The following is a 21,402-nucleotide window of genomic DNA, read 5'->3' on the forward strand; positions in this document are numbered from 1 at the left end:
CCTTCCAAGCTGACTTGTTTTTTCCTCTATATTTGGCTGTACATCACCCCCTATGATGCTCCACTCTGTATCCCATCCCCCTGCCAAGTTAGTTTAAACCCCCCCCCCCAGCAGTGCTAGCAAACCTCCCCGCAAGGATATTTGTCCCGTTCTGGTTCAGGTGCAACCCATCTGACTTGGACAAGTCCCACCTTCCCCAGAAGCAGACCCAGTGATCCAGGAAACTAAAGCCCTCCCTCCTGCACCAACTCTTTAGCCACGCATTCATCTGCTCTATCCTCCTATTCCTATACTCACTTGCACGTGGCACCGGGAGTAATCCAGAGATTACAACCTTTGAGGTCCTGCTCTTTAATCTGCCTTGGTGAGACCCTATCTGGAGTATAGGTATAGAGGAGACAATCCAAGCTCCACAATCTCTCTCTCTCTCTCTCTCTCTCTTCCAATTCTTGGATTTCAAATGAACTCAACTATTTCTCCAATGTTCATTCTTTTATTTAAGCCCAGCTCTGCTAATGAATGCAGCCTGGATCTGCCATGCTACTAACTGGATTAGTTGAACCGCTTTGTTCTCACATACCAAGATCCAGGACTTCATCCAGAGGATGGTAACGAGCAGGTCTTGGTGTGGCTTGGGTGAGTCGGGCAACGGAACTGCTATACCTGTTGCCTTCTTCTACCGTCTCACTATCAGCTATTGAACTGCATTGACTTGGCCGCGTTAATAGATTGCCGCCTTGGTTGGGAACTGTTGAATGGAGAGCTGCCTCTATCGGCATGAACAGGGGACATGGAAGGTCCCTATCAATTCTGAATGAATCTCTGTAGCAAGCCACAGATCAGAAGATTCCACGAAACCTTCCTGAGTAACATGTTTGGAAGCAGCGTTTGCGGCTTTTTCTTGTAAACAATTTGTATTTATATGGCGCCTTTACCTTAGTAAAATGTCCCAAAGCACTTTATAGTAGCGATTATCAAACAACATTTGACACCGAGCCAATTAAGCTGATATTAGGACAGCTGACCTAAAGCTTGGTCAAAGTGATAAGTTTCAAGAAGAGTCTTAAAGGAGAGAGAGGTGGAGAGGTTTAGGGAGGGAATTCCAGAGATTAGGGTCCAAGCACCTGAAGACACGTCGCCAATGGTGGGGCGGTGGTGATCATGGATCACAGGAAGCCAGAGTTGGTGGAGCGCAGAGATCTCGGAGGGTTGTCGGGGTTGTCGGAGGTTACAGAGATAGGGAGACCGACGGGGCTGTGGAGGGATTTGTATTTTCATACCACAGAATACAGACACTCATAAAAACCACCAAACTAATGTTTAACAGAAATCCTGGGGTCTCTCGAGGAGATCAAACTCCTTCCTTTATTTAAACAATCGATCTGTTTTTGTTCCAGCTGCTGGTTCAGAGACACTCCCCCTGTCTGCAGCCGTCCGGTCAGAAAGTAAACACTCAGCTGGCGTTAACTCCAGTTCAACCGCCCGTGTGGCAATTTGCACTTTGTGACTTTGAAGCTGAAGGATAAAATTCTCCGCCACTGGACACAGGACAGAAGTTGCTCTCTCCGTGACTGGATAGCGGGGGTCTGGTTGGTGCGATCATGGTATGTTTGAGTCCGAGACAGATCGTGTTTGTAGGTGCGAGGGATTATTGCGTCTCGAAAGATTTCGAAGGTTGAAGTTATCTGCGGGAATGCTTTGAGTTGCTGCAGGATGATAATTCTGATCAGGTATTATTTGAGTGAACTTGCTCACTCCACAGGTTGGTGATCAGGGACATTCAGCGGCAGGAGCAGAGAGTTGGGAAAAGTTGCTGGAATACACAACAGTTGGATTAATGTCACCGAGCTGTGCGCAGGGCTGACCCCGAGTGTGAAGAACCTGTGAGCGAGTCGGTGGGGGAGCGAGCAGCCCCTTCCCCAGGTCCTCAGAAATGGGAGATCCGGAGACGGCGATGCCCCAGAACCAGAACCGGCTGAAGTCCAGCACTAATTAACGGGCTCGCTGACAATATTCGGCGGCAGCTCCCAGACCCACAACCTCCACCACCTGGAAGGACAAGGGCAGCAGGCGCAGGGCAAGACCATCAGCTCCAGTTTCCCCCTCCAAGTCACAAGCACCATCCCGACTTAGACATGTAGTGACCGTTCCTTCATGGTCGCTGGGTCAAAATCCTGGAATTCCCGAGCCAACAGCACTGTGGGAGCACCTTCACCACAAGGACTGCAGAGGTTCAAGAGGAAGGCTCACCACCAGCTTCTCAAGGGCAATTAGGGATGGGCGATAAATGCCGGCTTTGCCAGCGATGCCCACATCCCCAGAATGTATTATTTAATGGAAATGTCCGACTGGTGCAGGAGAGGCTGTCGTTCGGAGGTAAGGAGTTGCGGCACACGGTTTAGGCAGAGTAAAGGGAGCTTTGCTCTGTACTTGACCAGGGTGTAGCCAAACTGGGAGGGCTTGATGGTGACACTGGCTGTATAATGTTGTGGTAAACCACTGTATTGTATATTGCCACCTCTGGGTGGCACTGTGTATGGAGGCATGCCTCAGCTGACTCCACCCACCACTGTGTGGGTTTCGTTCAGACTTGTTCAGTCACTCACGAAGAAGCATGGTCTCTTCTTAGCTAATAAAAGCCTTATTCATCTCTTCTTTCGACTCATCATCTCTTCTTCGACTCATCACCTTTTATGAAGTAATTGATAAGCGTATCAATTTTATTAGCTAAAAGTTAAATGGCGACACCTGAGGAGCAACAACAGCAACGGATACAGCAGACATTGCTGAGAGCCCTCAGACCACCACGCCTGGACCTCGACCCTCAAGATGTGGGTGCATCAGCCAAGTTTGAACACTGGCTGAGCTGCTTTGAATCCTTCCTCGCAATCTCACAGGTTACAGAGGAGGATCACAAACTGAAAATTTTGACCGCCCAGGTGAGCCATCAAGTATATATGCTAATCCGGGACTCTAATACGTACGTGGCGGCCCTCGAGCTACTAAAAGGGCAATATACGCACCCAGTGAACACAATTTACGCCCGACACCTCTTGGGATCCCGCAGGCAGCAACCGGGAGAATCGGTAGGGGCATTTGCACGGGCGCTACTGGCACTCTGCAGAGACTGCGATTGTAAAGCGGTAACGGCTGTGGAGCACGCGCAGGGACTCGCCTGTGATGCCTTCGTCAGGGGCCTCCAGTCAGACCACACCCGGCAGAGACTGCTAGAAAGCAAGGAACCCGACCTGAAGATGGCCATTGCCCTTGCGCTCTCGTTAGAGGAGGCCCACCGAAACCTCGAGGCATACCCCCGTAACGGCGCCGAGACATGGCAATCGAAACCGTGGGACACGGGACCGCCGCCCCCGGCACCAACCGCTGCAGCGACCCAACCGAGACAGCAGCCTCCGGTAAGAACTGCTTCGATGCCCAGTAACCAGGCCCAAAAATGCTATTTCTGTGGCCAGTTAAAACATCCCAGAGCGCACTGCCCAGCTAAGACAGCTACCTGCTCGGGCTGCGGGAAGAAAGGCCATTACGCTAACGCCTGCAAGGGGAAGCCAGCCAGCAGCGCAGCGTGCGGGCCGTGGGAGCAGCCATCTTATCCGCCATTTTGTGTACCCCCGGCCGCATGGCATCCGCCGCCATCGTATCCAACGCACTCAACCGCCATTTCGTCACCGGAACCGACCACCGTCTCGGCGGATGACTATAGTGACTCACTAAGCCACATACTGGCCTCCGTGACGCTGGATCAAGGCCACCCTCACCATCTATCCAGCTCCATGATGGATATCGCGGTAAACGGCCGCGCCACCAGTTGCCTGATCGACAGCGGGAGCACAGAGAGTTTCGTCCACCCCGACACGGTACGTAGCCACTCCCTCACGATTCTGCCAACGCACCATCGCATTTCTATGGCGTCCAAGTCCCAGTCAATGGACATCAGCGGCTACTGTGTGGTGACCCTGTCAGTAGGGGGCACTGAATATCAAAAATTTAAACTGCTAGTCCTGCCCCGTCTTTGCGCTGCCGTCCTGCTAGGGTTGGATTTTCAGTGCCACCTTAAGAGTGTCACACTAGCATACGGTGGACCCCTCCCCCCACTCACAGTCTGCAACCAACAACTTTTAAATCGCCCGCTGCAAACCACCTGCAGCCTTTCCACATTAAAAGTCCCCCCCCCTCCCCTGTTCGCTAACCTCACCCGCGACTGTAAACCCATCGCTACCAAAAGCAGGCGGTACAGTGCCGGGGACAGAGCTTTTATCAGCTCTGAGGTGGAGCGGCTCTTGAAGGAGGGCATTATCGAAGGTAGCACTAGCCCCTGGCGAGCCCAGGTTGTAGTCGTTAAAACCACTGCAAAACGCCGCATGGTAATCGACTACAGCCAAACCATAAACCGGTACACCCAGCTGGACGCGTACCCCCTCCCTCGCATATCTGATATGGTCAATCAGATTGCGCAATACAAAGTATTCTCCACCATCGACCTTAAGTCAGCGTACCACCAGCTGCCCATCCGCCATGAGGACCGCCAGTATACTGCCTTCGAGGCAAACGGCCGCCTCTACCACTTCCTTAGGGACCCTTCGGCGTCACCAACGGGGTTTCGGTCTTCCAAAGGGAGATGGACCGAATGGTTGACCAGAACGCGCTGCGGGCAACCTTCCCCTATTTGGATAACGTCACCATCTGCGGCCACGACCAGCAGGACCACGACGTTAATCTAGCAAATTTCCTCCGTACGGCCCAACGGCTGAACCTAACGTACAATAAGGAAAAATGTATGTTTCACACCAAGCGCCTGGCCATCCTCGGCTGCGTGGTGGAGAACGGAGTCATCGGGCCCGACCCCGACAGAATGCGCCCCCTAATGGAGCTACCCCTTCCCCACTGCCAAAAAGCACTGAAGAGATGCCTGGGGTTTTTCTCCTACTACGCCCAGTGGGTGCCCCTCTATGCAGACAAAGCCAGGCCCCTCATCAAAGCCACCTCCTTCCCCCTGACACCAGAGGCGTGTGCAGCCTTCACTCTTATCAAGAACGATATCGCGAAGGCCGCAATGCACGCGGTGGATGAGTCCATCCCCTTCCAAGTGGAGAGCGATGCCTCCGACTTCGCCCTAGCCGCGACCCTTAACCAGGCGGGCAGACCCGTGGCCTTTTTCTCAAGGACCCTCCAGGGCCCCGAGACGAGACACTCCTCCGTCGAAAAGGAGGCCCAGGCTATTGTAGAAGCGGTGCGTCACTGGAGGCATTACCTGGCCGGGAAACGATTTACCCTGCTCACTGACCAGCGTTCAGTAGCTTTTATGTTTAATAATAAGCAGAGGGGTAAAATCAAGAACGACAAGATCTTGAGGTGGAGAATCGAACTCTCCACCTACAATTATGATATCTTGTATCGGCCAGGGAAACTCAATGAGCCCCCAGATGCCCTATCACATGGTACATGCGCCAACGCGCAGAGTGATAGGCTGCAGTCCCTCCACAATGACCTCTGCCACCCGGGGGTCACCAGGTTTTTCCATTTTATCAAATCCCGTAACCTGCCCTACTCCATCGAGGAGGTCAGGACCATGACCAAGAGCTGCCAAATCTGCGCCGAGTGCAAACCGCACTTCTATAGGCCGGACAGAGCAAGCCTGATCAAGGCCACCCGCCCCTTCGAACGCCTGAGCGTCGATTTTAAAGGGCCCCTCCCCTCCGCTGACCGCAATGTGTACTTCCTCAACATAGTTGATGAGTACTCCCGTTTCCCCTTTGCCATCCCTTGCCCAGACATGACCAGTACCACGGTCATCAAGTGTCTGAATGACATCTTCGCTCTGTTCGGGTTCCCCAGCTATATACATAGCGACAGGGGCTCATCGTTCATGAGCGACGAACTTCGGCAGTACCTGCTAACAAGAGGTATCGCCACGAGCAGGACCACCAGTTACAACCCCCGGGGGAACGGCCAGGTGGAAAGGGAGAACGCGACGGTTTGGAAGGCAGTCCTCTTAGCACTAAAATCTAAGGGCCTTCCGACCTCCCGCTGGCAGGAGGTCCTCCCTGCAGCGCTTCACTCCATTCGGTCACTGCTTTGTACTGCCACTAATGCGACCCCTCATGAGAAAATGTTCGTTTTCCCCCGGAAGTCTACATCGGGAACCTCGCTACCGGCATGGTTGACTTCTCCTGGGCCCGTCCTACTGCGGAGGCACGTGAGGACGCATAAAACGGACCCCCTGGTCGAGCGGGTGCACCTCCTACACGCCAACCCCCAGTATGCCTGGGTGACATACCCAGACGGGCGGGAGGACACGGTCTCCATACGAGATCTCGCACCCTCGGGTACCCCTGAATTACCACCGTTATCCCCCTTACCACCGTTATCCCCCTTACCACTGTTATCCCCCACCACCCCTCCCAACCCAACCCCTGCAGACGGCATGCCAAAGCCCCAGGAATCTTCGCCAACCACCCAGACACCAGACCCGACGTCGGATGCTGCAACACCACCGCCGCCACCACGACGATCAGGACGTCAGACAAGGCCTCCTGATAGACTTAACTTGTAGTACCCTTCACCCCGCCGGACTTCACATTAAACAAGGGGTGAATGTGGTAAACCACTGTATTGTATATTGCCACCTCTGGGTGGCGCTGTGTATGGAGGCATGCCTCAGCTGACTCCACCCACCACTGTGTGGGTTTCGTTCAGACTTGTTCAGTCACTCACGAAGAAGCATGGTCTCTTCTTAGCTAATAAAAGCCTTATTCATCTCTTCTTTCGACTCATCATCTCTTCTTCGACTCATCACCTTTTATGAAGTAATTGATAAGCGTATCAAATGTAAAGATATCTTTCCAGCATTGCCATCCGTCACCTTTTTTAACGTGTAAACTTCAATTCTTTCACAAAAAAGTGTAAAGAAAAACTTGATTGTGAACTTAATTTCACATACTGTGGAATTTATCAAATGTGAGGTGAAAGTGTAGCCCTTCAAATACTCGAACGCGTAACATGTTCTCCTGAAATTACAGTTGCCAACTCTGGTTGGACGTATTCCTGGAGGTTGCATCACATGACCTCCAGTCTCCAACAGTCCCGCCCCCCACACTCCGCCATTGGTTGAAGGACACGTCCATCCTTGAGGAGCACCGCCTGCTCTCGCCCATTGGAAAACCAACAGACCCCCAATTGGATTATTGTCGGCTGTCGAATAGCCTTTTTTGTACCCCATATCCAATATTTTATAACTAATAAATGATAGTGTTGGAATTCATGAATAAACAACACTTTCTTTAATGTCCCTATGAGCTGTCTCCTGAGTTGCTCACAGTCCTGGAGATTAATTCCTGGAGGCTCCAGGGCAATCCTGGAGTGTTGGCAACCCCGCCCTGAAATGGTCATGTGCCCAAAACATAAGCCAACTCCCAAGTGCAACCCCGTAGAGGCAATGAACGGAAATGTCACTTTCTGCATCCCCGGGGTGAACAATTGGTCGGCAAGGACAGATATGAGTTTGCAGCATCAGGCAAAGGCCATTGGGCCCAGCAATCCTGTCCCTTTTATTGCTAGAACACCCCAACCAAACCACTTCTCAGCTTCTGCCCTCAATCCACTCCGGCTGTCCACAACACATCTCATTGGCCTAGAAATTCAGTTGGTTGCGCCAGCCGTTAGCACCTTAGGAGGAGTAGATTCCAGGCGCTAGGCAACTTGCGCCCGGGCGAAGCGCGAACTGCGCCTCGCCCCAACTTCACTAGAGATTTAGCGGTGGCGCAAAGTCTGCGCACGCTCAGCTGCGCGCGCAGATCATGACGTCATTTCCTTGTGCAACGCCCTTTGTGCGCCCCCAACCGGAACTTCAGTCGCGCTGCCCCATTGTGCGCCTGGCGCCCCTAGCGACTGTTAAGTGGAACGGTGCTCAGCCGATGCGGGGCACGGGGGGCGCAAATTAAAGGGCACTCATCCTGCAATATAAAAGGCTGCCATTTTGCATCACACCTTCTTGCGAAACGGATCTTTGGAGAGAGACCAAGGTAGATAGCTTTCTGCTTTGGCCCAACACTCGGACAGGTACTTCTGGCTTCAGGCCACAGCTTTCAAAAAGTTTTTGCCTTCATTGACATCTCATTGTTTGCCAGCATATTATGGGGGCTGCAATGGGTGTAAACGCTGGCTTTCTCAATTACATCCAAAGGGCTCAGAGACGCCATGAGAGTCTGGCAGCCCTGGTTAGACGGAGAGGGGGCAACAGGCGTCGGCAAAGGAGGCCTTACCCACCCAGGGTATACCGCCAGCAGTTCTCCTATCTCAACATGTCTGAGGAGCAGTGTGTTCGGAGGCTGCGATTCAGAAGGGACGTCGTCACAGAGATCTGCCAGCTGCTTGCCGGTGATCTGCAGCCACAGCTGAGGAGCAGGACGTCTCTGTCGGTGGCAGTGAAGGTGACGGTGGCTCTCAACTTTTATGCCACCGGCTCCTTCCAATCCGCTACTGGCGACATTGCCAACATTTCCCAGTTCACCATGCATTGCTGCATCCGCCAGGTGACCAATGCCCTTTTCAAAAGGAGACGTCAGTTCATCTCCTTCTCCATGGCCCTTGACAAGCAGCAACAGCGTGCAATGGGCTTTGCAGCATTCGCGGGCTTCCCCATGGTGCAGGGCGCCATTGACTATACGCATGTGGCTTTGCGGGCACCTCTGGAGAATGCTGAGGATTACCGCAACCGGAAGGGCTACCATTCACTGAACGTACAGCTGGTGTGTGACCACAGGCAGCTCATCCTAGCTGTCAATGCCCGCTTTCCAGGCAGCAGCCACGATGCCTTCATCCTCCGACAGACTTCTGTGGCAGACATGTTCCAGGCCCAGCCTCACCCACGAAGATGGCTTATCGGGGACAAAGGCTATCCTCTGTGTACCTGGCTGATGACCCCGCTCCATGCGCCCAGCACCCCTGCTGAAGAGCGATACAACGAGAGCCATCAAGTGACGAGGAACATCATTGAACAATCGGCGTCCTGAAGCAACGGTTCCGCTGTCTCGATCGTTCCGGGGGAGCACTGCAGTATTTGCCGGAGCGAGTCTCCCATTTCGTCATCGTTTGCTGCATGCTGCACAACCTGGCTATCCGCAGGACTCAGCCACTGCCACCACACATTGGAGGACCACCTGAGGAGGAGGAGCAGGAGGAGGAGGAGGACCAGCACAGGAGGGAGGCACAAAGTGCAAGGGCCGCCCGTCGCCGGCTTATTGAACGTCGGTCCTAGGCCCCCTCTCAGGGACTGGCTTGTGCCAATGTCAGCAGATGAATGTAGCCACTCCACAAGCCCTCAGCCGAGCAGGCCAACCAGGACTTAACCAAAAAACCATGCACACTGCAATTTAACAACAAAAATTTATTGAAAACCTCTGCCCTTCCCACATTACATGCTCATGTGGAGAAGCCCCCTCCAAAAACACAAAACTACCAGTCTCGGCCTTACAAAAATAAAGAAAGACACCAGTGTTGGCCTTACACAAATAAAGAAAGACACCAGTCTCAGCCTTACACAATTAAAGATATACACCAGTCTCGGCCTTACACAAATAAAGATAGACACCAGTCTCGGCCTTACACAAAAACAGATAGACACGAGTCTCGGCCTTACACCAAAACAACTGCACAAGTGTCGGCCTTCCAACAAGCACCAGGCATTTGTGCATACCTCTACTTTTTGCCCTGCGAGGGCGATGCCTTGCGCACCCTTGCCTGGCCCCTGCCTGCCCTGCTGCTCCTCCTCAATGGGACCCCAGTGGCTGCAGCAAGGCTGGGGGAAGTCTGCTGAGGGGCAGATGGCGAGACGGCAGATGCCCTTGGGGGTTGGCCTGCACCAGCTCTGGCCTTGGAGGGGCCGGCTGCTGACTGCTCCAACTCTGGCTGGGCGGCAGCAGTGTGTCCAGCAGCTCGTGGCAGCTGCAATGGCGGAGTGGCAGTGTCGGCTGCAGGAATGGTGGCAACCTGGCAGATCGCAGGTGCTCGCTGGTCGCCTGACACATTGGCACTCGCACGGGCCAGCAGTGCAGCATGCGCAGCAACCAGCTGAAGGACAGATTGCTGGGCTGCTGCTGTGCGGCGAGTGCCCTGGCGAGGCCTGGCTGATCCAGCGAGGGTGGCAGCAGTTAGTGCCCGTGTGGCCCTGGTCTGTGTCCGCAATACACCAGCCAGTGAATGGACGGCACGACTGAGCACTTGGCTAGAAGCCACTGTGCTACCGTGAAGTCCTGCAGACTCGTGGCCTGTGCTGCCGCGATGTCCTGCAGACTCCTGGCCTGTGCTGCATTGATGTCCTGCACACTCCTGGCCTGTGCTGCATTGAATTGTTCCAGACTCCTGGCCTGTGCTGCACTGAATTGTTGCAGACTCCTGGCCTGTGCTGACCCGAATTCCTGCACACTCCTTGCCAGTGACTCTATGGAGTCAGGCATCCTTGCCACTGCAGCCATGAGCTCAGTGTGCCTGCGCTCAGCCTGGATGGCCATTTCCTCTAGGAGGCGCACCTCCTCTGCGCTGACCGTCGCAGGACTGGAGGCCGCACTCACCCTCTGGGGAGAAGTCCGCCGAGCTTCCCCACCCCTCCCGCATTGCTGCAGGCCGCTGGGCCCCGGAGCTTCACTCTCCTCCGACCCTTCCCCCCGGCTCCCCTCCAGGGAAGACGTGTTCCCTACATCGGCATGGGCTGGCGCGGCTGAGGGTGGCACTGATGGGCCGGCTTCCTCTTCCTCCTCCTTGTCTTCCAAAGGGCTGACAGTGGCAGCTTGAGGGCCCGCCTCCTCACCTGGTGATTCACCATCTGAAAGCAGGAAGGCACAAGAGTAGCTTTAGAGTGAGGACAGGGCGGCAGCGAGGGAGGCATGAGTGGTGCCATTCACCGCATTGGTCGGACAGTGGCAAAGGATGCTGATCTGATGCGCAAGTGGAACGAGAGAGGTCCAAAAGGTCATGCCCTTACCATTGGTGCCCAGAACAGGGTCGGCATCTCCACTGGCGACGGGGCCAATCAGCCGGCCTCCCATAATGCGCTCCACACACTGGTCGAGGTCGGAGAGCTCTTTGATGTCAGGACGGCCTCCCCCATCTCAGTTTGGTTCTGCCGGTTGTGCGTAACCTTGGCCTGCAAGAGGAAGGACGGCCTCTAAGTACAGTGTGTAGCCCTGATCTTGTCTGCACTGCCTCCCATGGTCGAATAGCTTGGACAGTGTGTAGCCCTGATCTTGTCTGCACTGCCTCCCATGGTCGAATAGCTTGGACAGTGTGTAGCCCTGATCTTGTCTGCACTGCCTCCCATGGTCGAATAGCTTGGACAGTGTGTAAAGTGCTGAATGTGCAAGTGATTTTCATGCCAGTCCCATAGCTGCTGGATGAGGGCTGGCCATTAGGGCTTTCAGGTCCCTTTGCCCATAATGTGAGGTGCACATGCAAGGATGAGGAGGACACTGGAAAGGGTACTCACCCTGACAACCCGAGTGAGGTCGTTGAACATCTTCCGGCATTGCACAGCAGTCCTGGCAACCACGCTGTTGGAAGACACCCTGTTGGACACCTCCCTCCAGGCTTTCCGGTAGGCGCTGGGCAGCGGCCTCTTGCCACCTTCTGGGTACAAAACATGACGCCTGCGCTCCACTCCGCCAACCAGCACCCTCAGGTCACCGTCGCTGAAGCGCTGCGCTCTCTCCCTGGCCTTCTCCATAGCCCTGGGCGTTGTACAGGTGAAGCTGAAGTGGTCAGGCCTAGGTTGAGGGCTGCAGTGTGCAGGGCGTGGCAGGCAAACAAATCGACCCTCCCCCTTTAAGAGCTGACCGGCGCCAGAGTGTCTGCCGTCAATCAAAAACTCGCCGCACCTGCGCTGCGCCCGGCCTCGGTGGTATCGCTCAGCACCGCTGGCTTAGCGCCTAAAGATAGTCGTGCATCGCCTGTTTTAGCGCAGCAGCAACCTCTTGGGGCGATGCGACTGAATATCGGCGAAGGGGGCGCGACTTTGCGCCGGGCACAAACTTTAGCGGCTGCCCGACTTTACCGCCCCAAAAGTGGCTATACTGAATTTCTAGGCCATTGTCTCTTGACTTCGCCCTGGTGGATTATCGCACAACACTCTGGGGGAGGAACTTCCATCCAATTTCCCATCTGACTGGGAAATAGTGTAATATAAGTGACATGACCGATTTCCTAATCATATTCTTTTTCCTTACCCCAGAAATTCTATGTGTGTGTCGCTCTGCTGCTCCTGGCTGTTGAACATGCAGAATCCTGCTACGTGGAAGTTCCAACGGACGTTGGTACATATTGAACAGTTCAAATCAGTTTCAAACTCTGCACTCAAATGGGGAGGGGTGGGGGTGGTGCAAGGACTGAGGCGGGGTTTATAGTGCCCGAGCTTCTATGACTCGTGTGTCTGATTGAGGCTCGTTGGGCAGCTCCAAGCCCTGCCACCTACAGCTCTTGCCCAGCTGTCAGCCGTGGCAGTAGCCCGCTCGCCTTTTGCTTTAGTTGTTGAAGCTGGTTATTGTCCGAATATTTTGACCGGAATGAGATTCATAGTAGCTTTGAAATTTAACCCACCTACTCACAAGTCATCGACTGGGAATATTAGAAAGACTGGACTTCATGGCGATGTAGTCCTCTGCAGCTTGCTACACAACTTATAGTCCGGGTGGATTCGTTACCTTTAGTGTGGAGATGCCGGAGTTGGACTGGGGTGGACAAATGTAAGAAGTCACACAACACCAGGTTATAGTCCAACAGCTTTATTTGTAATCACAAGCTTTCGGAGCGCTGCTCCTTCGTCAGGTGAAGTGGAGAAATGCATAAAGACACAGCTTATATAGTCAGAGAATCATGTCAGATGTTTACAGGTAACCTTTCCAACTGCCATTTATCACACCTCGGCAGAGAGATAATCACAGCAATCAAAGGTGTGAATGGTGTCCAAACAGGTTTGATTGCTGTGATTATCTCTCTGCCGAGGTGTGATAAATGGCAGTTGGAAACATTACCTGTAAACATCTGACATGATTCTCTGACTATATAAGCTGTGTCTTTATGCATTTCACCACTTCACCTGACGAAGGAGCAGCGCTCCGAAAGCTTGTGATTACAAATAAAGCTGTTGGACTATAACCTGGTGTTGTGTGACTTCTTACAATCGTTACCTGTAGACCATGTAATAGTGCACGGTGTTCCAGAGATGTGGCATTTCTGTATGGGTTAGCTGACAATACGAGCACTCCCATGTATGGTTAACCAACGCACTCGCCATCACACTTGCTATAGAAATTGTTTTCCTTCACTCAATTGACCCCCCATCCTTGACTGGAGTCCGGTTCCAGAGACACTGGCAACTGTTACACTCGTATTGTTGTGGCAACAACGCGCTCATTTTATTCCCAGGCCTCAGCGAACATTCCTGACAAGGAATAACGAAAGCATATACAAGAAAAACCTTGGAGGGTAATCACTCCAATGGGCTTACTCCCATCAGGGGGCCATCTAATGTACCATTAACCATAGTGCAAGTAGCATCCACATCATCTGCTTCCCAAGTAACTACTTTCACTCTGTGAGTTTGACAGTGGGGCCAGTTTAGAAGGGCCGACATCCCTTGTAAACGGGGCGGTAGTGGCCTAAAAATGGTGGTGTCAACTCTCCCTTGGGTATGATCCTGAGAAGGCGAGTTCCCTCAGAGTGCTGGTGCAGCGCCTGTCGCTTACTGCTTGTATGTAGCACGATGTATGGGGCTCAAAATTGGCCAGGGGGGTCACAGCGGTATGCTCCTCCCGCGGACTGCCTACACTTAAACCCCAGCGAGATGTGGTGGGCTGTGGGAATGGCAAGCGGCGAGCCCGATCCTGAACTTCAGCCCAACATCCACACACATGTCCCGGTGGGGTCGCTGGATCGATAGAAGCCTCTTTGCCTGTGGCAGACAAGGCAAAGCTGTTGCCAAGTGCAGCCCAACACTCAGGTCCACTCACTCGGGAACAGAACCTGGCTCTTCCCCAGGTCCGAATAGCTCAGCGCCAGGGTGAGCCAGGACATTGAACCAACCCAGCCGCCCAGGCAGCTCGTCGAACCCCCAAATTGATCGATGCCCCCCCCCTCCCCCATGGTACCTTTTCACACTTTGTCGGGACATTGACAGACCGATCCCTGACTTTATCGCCTACAGATGCAGGAGGCCGTCCTCTCTCAACCAGCTGCAGAGGCAATTACGACCGGACCTTGCGCGAAAATGGGGAAAGTTGGATGACCTCCGAATGCAATAGGTGCAGCTGCTCGGACGGTTACATTAGCTGTTGTGCAATGTAAGTGTTCCTCTGCTATTTTGTGCACAGTTGTAGCCTTGGCGTGTTATTCTGCAGCAGTGCAGCTGCATTTAAACTAACCCGCTTCTTTACAAACCACAAAGTCATCTGATATGTCCAGGCACAAGGGGAGGTCAGTTCGAGGTTTATCGATGCTGCTGGGGGGCGGTCTGCAGATTGATAGACACTTGCAGGTCAGAAGAAAGCAGCACAGAATGACTGGCTTACTTCCTCTCTTTTTTGCATTCTTGTGACAGCCTGAAGCATCGCACACTAGATGAAAGATCGAGATATAGGTAAAATAAAAGGGGGGGGGGAGGATCTGGGGAAGGTGGATGAGATGGGGCAGAGGAGAAAGGGAGAGGTGAGTGGGATGGGGTGTGGGAGGGGAGAGAGGGTTCGGATGGGGAGTTGGAGGGGATGGGGCGGGGAGAGAGGGATGGGATGGGGAGGTGGAGGGTTGAGAGGTTTGGGATGGGGCGGGGATGGGGAGGGGAGAGAGGGATGGGATGGGGAGGTGGAGGGTTGAGAGGTTTGGGATGGGATGGGATGGGGCAGGGATGGGGAGGAGAGAGGGATGGGATGGGGAGGTGGAGGGTTGAGAGGTTTGGGATGGGGTGGGATGGGGAGGAGAGAGGGATGGGATGGGGAGGTGGAGGGTTGAGAGGTTTGGGATGGGGTGGGATGTGGCGGGGATGGGGCAGGGAGAGAGGGATGGGATGGGGAGGTGGAGGGTTGAGAGGTTTGGGATGGGGTGGGATGTGGTGGGGATGGGGAGGGGAGAGAGGGATGGGATGGGGGGGCAGGGAGAAGCGCAGCCCCAATTCAAACACTCCATCATGGCGAGGCACCATTTTAGCGCAAGTCTCCGCCGTCAGAAGGGAAGGTGTGGGTGGAAAGATGTCTCTGGATTTGCTTCTCTTGTCGGACACATGATGTCTCCTGCTGCCACTCTCCAATTGGCTACTCAGGAACTGAGGGGGAGGGTACAATTAACGTGCACAATGGTTGTCTATCAGATCATGAGAGATATTGGAGAACGTGTTCTATGTAACCAGGACCGTGCACATTTAACCCTTGCTGTCTGTAGATTATTACAGCTCTGTGTTGCTTACCTCTGGTTTTCTGATCTATATTCCAGCGATGAATGTTACCCCAAAATTGAAATCCATAGGACGGTGCAGCAGTTTTAGAGCAGCAGAATTGCCGGTACAGGAGCCACAAGAAGAACGACTCTTCTGTTGAATGTCCAGTGCTGGGGGTGTTGTGAAATGAGTTTGAATACAACAAGCAGCTCTCTTCCCATGTAAAAACAGTTGCTTCAAAGTACAAAGTACCATTGGGGAATGGGAGACTTGTCTCCTCCATAAAATGGCTCTATTACAATAAACATATTTGACAGCAATCATATTCTGGGGTTGTTACTCCTATCAATGATTTGAATAAGAAATGTGTGTGAGAGAGTGAGTGTGCGTGCGTGGATATGAGCCATCAAGGATCCAACAGGTTACGACGCTCTCTGAGTTCACATATAAAGCAAATAATTACTTGGCTGGACGAAGGGTGGGTTTCCAGAACCAAATATTGGGGGGATTGAGAGGCACAGAAATCGAAGCAAAAAAACTTAAAGTAAGATCATTAAAAGCAGATCATTAAATCAGCTCATTAAAGCCATTCGCATTGTATCTGGACACATTGGCTATTTGTGCTCTCTTCTCCGCACAGTGCGTGAGATCGATCGAGAAGTTCAGGCCGATGAGAGTTGGCTGGCGAGTGAGAGCACAGTAATCTTCAACAGCCGGTACTGGGATATCTCACGTGTCTTTTGCCACCTAAAATGCAGGTACCAAACCGTTTTGAAGTCCCATGAGCTGGTCTGGGGGCCTCCAAAGTCAGGCACAACAGGAAGATTGGAGGCTCGATGAGTCTCGGACTGTCAGTTACAGGGCAAGTTCAGATTTGGCCTCCCTTCAAATCAAACCGCTCTTCGGTTCAAGGCGATTGGCAGCGGGACACAGACCGCCACTAAACTGCAGAGTGGACTGATTAACGCATTTACTCACCCGCGCCTGGACATCATTACCACATGTACTTGTTTGGAGGCGGCGCTGAGGTTTCTGCTCCTGGCACATTTCCGGGCAAATGTAACTGTCCTGGAGTCAGAAGCAATAAAAGCAAACTTGGATCAGCAGGATTTGGTCTATGCTAACGGCACTGATCTCGCTCCAAATGCAACCAGGACCATAAATGGAACAAATTAATCCAGTACACGTCGGTCTAGTGCCACCCACACTCCTGACCAATCAACTACAAGAGTTTGTACAGGGTCGAAGGTCTTCAGGGCACAAATAATGAGTCAGTGGAATGTTTTACTGGCCTTAGAGCGCATTGCTCTCTACTCTCCTCTGCGCTGGTCAATAAACTTGACCCAAGTTGACATTTGGTGCATTGATTTGCTGTTGTGCTTACGGAATGATTTCCCAGTTGGGAAGAGGCGAGGTTGGATCAGAGGCATTGATTGGGTTGCCAGCAGCTCACAACATCCTCTGCAGATTCCAGACAACGAGAAGAAAATAAAGTTAGAAGAGAATAAGCCCCAGAATGGAATTGTGAATGGTGACGTTCAAGTTCTGAATGCTTCATTCGCTCTGGCCCACACCTGCCATGACAATAGCCCGCAGTGCGAGTATGTTAGACGCTTGTATGTGAACTGTACAGCATTACATCGAATTTACAGCCCAGAAACAGGCCATTAGCCGGCGTTTATGCTCCACACGAGCCTCCTCCCACACTTCTTCATCGAACCCTATCAGTATAAACTTCTATTCCTTTCTCCCGCAAGTGCTTTGCAGAGGGTGCAGAAGAGATTTACTAGACTGGTTCCAGGGATGAGGGAATACAGTTACGTGGATAGACTGGAGAAGCTGGGGTTGTTCTCCTGTGAGCAGAGAAAGTTAAGAGGAGATTTGACAGAGGTGTTTAAAATCATGAAGGGTTTGGATAGAGTAAACAAAGAGAAACTGTTTCCAATGGCTGAAGGGTCGGTAACCAGAGGGCCCAGATTTAAGGTGATTGGTAAAAGAACCAGCGGCGACATGACGGAAAACTTTTTTACGCAGCGAGTGGTTAGGATTTGGAATGCGCTGCCTCATAGGGTGGTGGGTACAGATTCAATAGTAGCCTTCAAAAGTGAGTTGGCTAAATACTTGAAGGAGAAAAATTGCAGGGATCTGGGGAAAGAGCGGGGGAGTGGGACTAACTGGATTGCTCTTCGAAAGAGCCGGCGCAGACTCAACGGGCCGAATGGCCTCCTTCTGTGCTGGACTATTCTATGATTCTATAAACTCAAACCGCAGCACATAGAACTGCCAGGAGGGTCAATGAAGTTGCAAAGGTCCCAGGCAGCCTTCTGGTCTGCAGTGTGAAAGGAGCTGGTTGAGGCTCGCTTCATTTATACCACACATGTGTTCTCCAGCGAGGTGCGCAACATCTCACAGGGAAGCCATTGTGTACAGACACACAGTGTGGCCTCGGTTTTCAACGCCCTCCCCTCAGCCGAATCGCCCGGCGAGAATGGCACCTGGGCTGGGTTAAAATCAGGCCCAGGGGCAACTTACCGGCCTGAGGTCGCTCCGCTCCACTCCCGCCCGGCGCCATCTCACCTTCACCGACTTTGAAGTCGGCTGAGGCTCCCAGCCTGGCCCTTCAATCTATTTCATTTCCTGTGCCTTTCCAGTCTTGACAAAGAGTTTGACTCGAAACATTGACTCTATTTCGCTCTCCACGGATGTTGCCTGGCTTGCTGAGTTTTTCCAGCATTTTCTGTTGTTATTTCGGATTTCCAGCATCCGCAGTATTTTGCTATCGTACCCAGGAAATGACTTTTACCAAGTACAAAGAATGATAATTACATCTGCATTTGTTCTCAACCGTACATAATGAGCGAGGAGAGCTGTTTGCAGTCCTGAGTGAGCAGTGAAGCTTTGCAACAATTCACGAGGGACTGACAATTAGTGTGAGCGCAGGTGGACTCCCTTCCGTTATTTGTGACGAATAAAATACATTTTTAAAATAAAAAACTTGGCCCTGGCCTCCGAACCAGGCAGACAGATATTTACAAAAAGTAACACTGCAAATACATGCATTTCAAACAAGTCCTCTCTGACCTGTGACAAATGCCTTTCAGTCCAGCAAGAACAGCCAGTCTGTGTACTCTAGAGATAACACATATCTGGTAACAAGTTGAAGGCTTACCACTGATCCAGCACGAAAAGTACACCCTGCAATACTCTCGTAGGAAGTCGTAAGCCATTTGAATCAAGTTCCTGGGTCCGTTAATGGAGGCACTGATTGGGGCACGGTTAACAGCCCCAATAGACAGCAGAGAAAGGGATTTGTGCAGCTTCATTCTCAAGCCTGTGATCTGAATGGTAGCCCCGGAATCGCACTGGTCATCACTCGCTTTGTAACTTAATCCCAAGTATCTGAACAATCTTTGTTCGAACGGCTGTATAATTGGCCCAGAATTTGCTGGGCAACTAAGGGCGAGTTTAATGGCGCTCACCGTTATTAACCTGTAAAGCGTCCAGCAACTTATGGCCAAATATCAATTGGGATAATGCGAGGGTAAAGGAAAAGGAGGGGGAGGAATTTCTGAAATGTGTTCAGGAGAATTTCCTTGACCCAACTAGGAAGGAGGCATTGCTGGATCTGGTGATGGGGAATGAGGTGGGCCAGGTCGACCAAGTGTCTGAGGGAGAACACTTGGGTACGAGTGATCATCGTATCATAATATTTAGATTAGCAATGGAGAGGAGCAAGGAACAATCTAGCGTGGAACTTCTAAATTGGTATAGGGCTAACTTCAATGGGATGCAAAAGGATCTAGCCATGATAAAAAGGAACCAAAGACTGACAGGAAAAACTGTAGCTGAACAATGGGCGATCTTTAAGGAGCAGATGTTCCAAGTGCAGGCTAGGTACATTCCAACAAGAGGGAAGGGTAAGGGAATCAAATCAAGGGCTCCTTAGATGACAAGGGAGATAGAGAAGGTGATGAAACAGAAAAAGAGGGTGTACAATGAATGTAAGGTGAATTCTTCAAGAGAGAACCAGACCAAATACAGTAAGTTGAGAGGGGAAGTGAAGATGAAAATAAGATTGGCAGAGAGAGAATATGAGAGTAGAATGGCAGTTAACATAAAAGGGAACCCAAAAATCTTCGACCGGCATATAAACAGTAAGAGGGTAGTAAGAGGTGGGGTGGGGCCTATTAGGGATAAAGAAGGTGATATATGCTCAGAGGTGCAAGGCAAGGCTGGAATACTCAATGAGTACTTTGTATCGGTGTTTACTAAGGAGGTGGATGCTGACCAAATATCAGTAGAAGTGGAAAAGGTAGAAGCAATGGAAGGGGTGAAAATTGATAGACAGGATGTACTAGAAAGGCTGGGTATGCTTAGAGTGGATAAGTTGCCTGGTCCAGATGGCTTGCATCCCAGGTTGCTAAGGGAATTGGGGAAGGAGATAGCGGAAGGGCTTGCCATAATTTTCCAATCTTCCTTAGATGCAGGGAATGTGCCTGAGGATTGGAAAGTGGCAAATGTGACACCATTGTTCAAGAAAGGGTGTAAAGGACAATTCTAGTAATGACAGGCTGGTCAGTTTAACATCAGTGGTGGGTAAAGTTTTAGAAATGATAATCAAGGAAAAAATGAACAGGCACTTGGAGAGGTTTAAGCTAATTAAGGAGAGCCAACATGGATTTGTAAAAGGCAGATCGTGTTTGACTAATCTAATTGAATTTTTTGATGAAGTAACAGGGAGAATCGATGAAGGGAATGCAATGGATGTTGTCTACATGGATTTTTGGAAGGCGTTTGACAAAGTACCACATAGAAGGCTGGTTAACAAAATTGAGGCTCATGGAATAGGTGGGTCAGTGGCAGCTTGGATAAGAAATTGGCTTAAGGACAGAAAACAGCGAGTTGTGTTAAATGGCTGTTTTTCAGACTGGAGGATGGTAGACAGTGGTGCTCCCCAAGGGTCAGTGCTGGGGCCACTGCTTTTTTTGATATCTATAAATGACCTGGATATTGAAATACAGTAGAATTTCTAAATTTGCCGATGACACCAAACTTGGGGGTGTGGCAAACAGTGAGGATGATACCAATCAACTGCAACAGGGCATAGAAAGGCTAGCAGAATGGGCAGACAAGTGGCAGATGGAATTTAATACAGAGAAGTGTGAGGTGATGCATTTTGGCAGAAGGAACAGGAAGAGGTAATATACATGTAATGGCACAGTTTTAAAGAGTGTGCAGTGACAGAGGGACCTGGGAGTTAATGTGCATAGGTCCCTGAAGGTGGCAGAACATACTGAAAAGAGTGGTTAGCAAAGCATATGGGATCTTGTGCTTCATAAATAGAGGTATTGAGTACAGAAGTAGAGAAATTATGCTGAACCTTCATAAATTGCTGGTTAGGCCACAACTGGAGTATTGCGTTCAGTTCTGGTCACCACACTTTAGGAAGGATGTGAAGGCCCTTGAGAGGGTGCAGAGGAGATTTATCAGAATGGTTCCGGGGATGGGGGATCATAGCTACAAGGACAGGTTGGAGAAGCTGGATTTCTTTTCATTAGAGCAAAGGAGGTTGCGGGGTGATTTGATAGAGGTGTACAAGATTATGACGGGTTTGGATAGACTAGACGGGGAAAGGCTGTTCCCACTAGTTGATGGTTCAAGAACTAGGGGACACAGATTTAAGGCTTTGGGCAAGAGATACAGGGGGAATGTGAGAAAAAAAAATTTATGCAGCGAGTGGTGAGGACCTGGAACTCGCTGCCGATGGAAGTGGTGGAAGCGGAGACACTCAATGTTTTCAAGGGGAGACTGGATAGGCACTTGAGGGAAATAAACTTGCAGGGCTACGGGGATAGAGCGGGGGAATGGGACTGACTGGATTGCTCCACAGAGAGCCGGCACAGACTCGATGGGCCGAATGGCCTCCTTCTGTGCCATCATGACTCTATGACTATGAGGTAGAGATACCCCGTGAG

General features: G+C 51.6%; 1 long non-coding RNA gene across 1 annotated transcript; it reads left to right on the forward strand.

The window, feature by feature from the left end:
* Window positions 1-1,490: 1,490 nt before the first annotated feature.
* On the forward strand, window positions 1,491-15,747 carry LOC147097898 (uncharacterized). The gene is made up of 4 exons (XR_015074240.1): window positions 1,491-1,604; window positions 12,236-12,317; window positions 14,207-14,342; window positions 15,484-15,747. It is a non-coding gene; the product is annotated as an uncharacterized LOC147097898 (long non-coding RNA).
* Window positions 15,748-21,402: the final 5,655 nt, after the last annotated feature.

Source organism: Somniosus microcephalus, chromosome 30, assembly GCF_052327205.1.
Source record: "Somniosus microcephalus isolate GS21.2 chromosome 30, FLI_Smic_1.0, whole genome shotgun sequence".
NCBI lineage: Eukaryota > Metazoa > Chordata > Chondrichthyes > Squaliformes > Somniosidae > Somniosus > Somniosus microcephalus.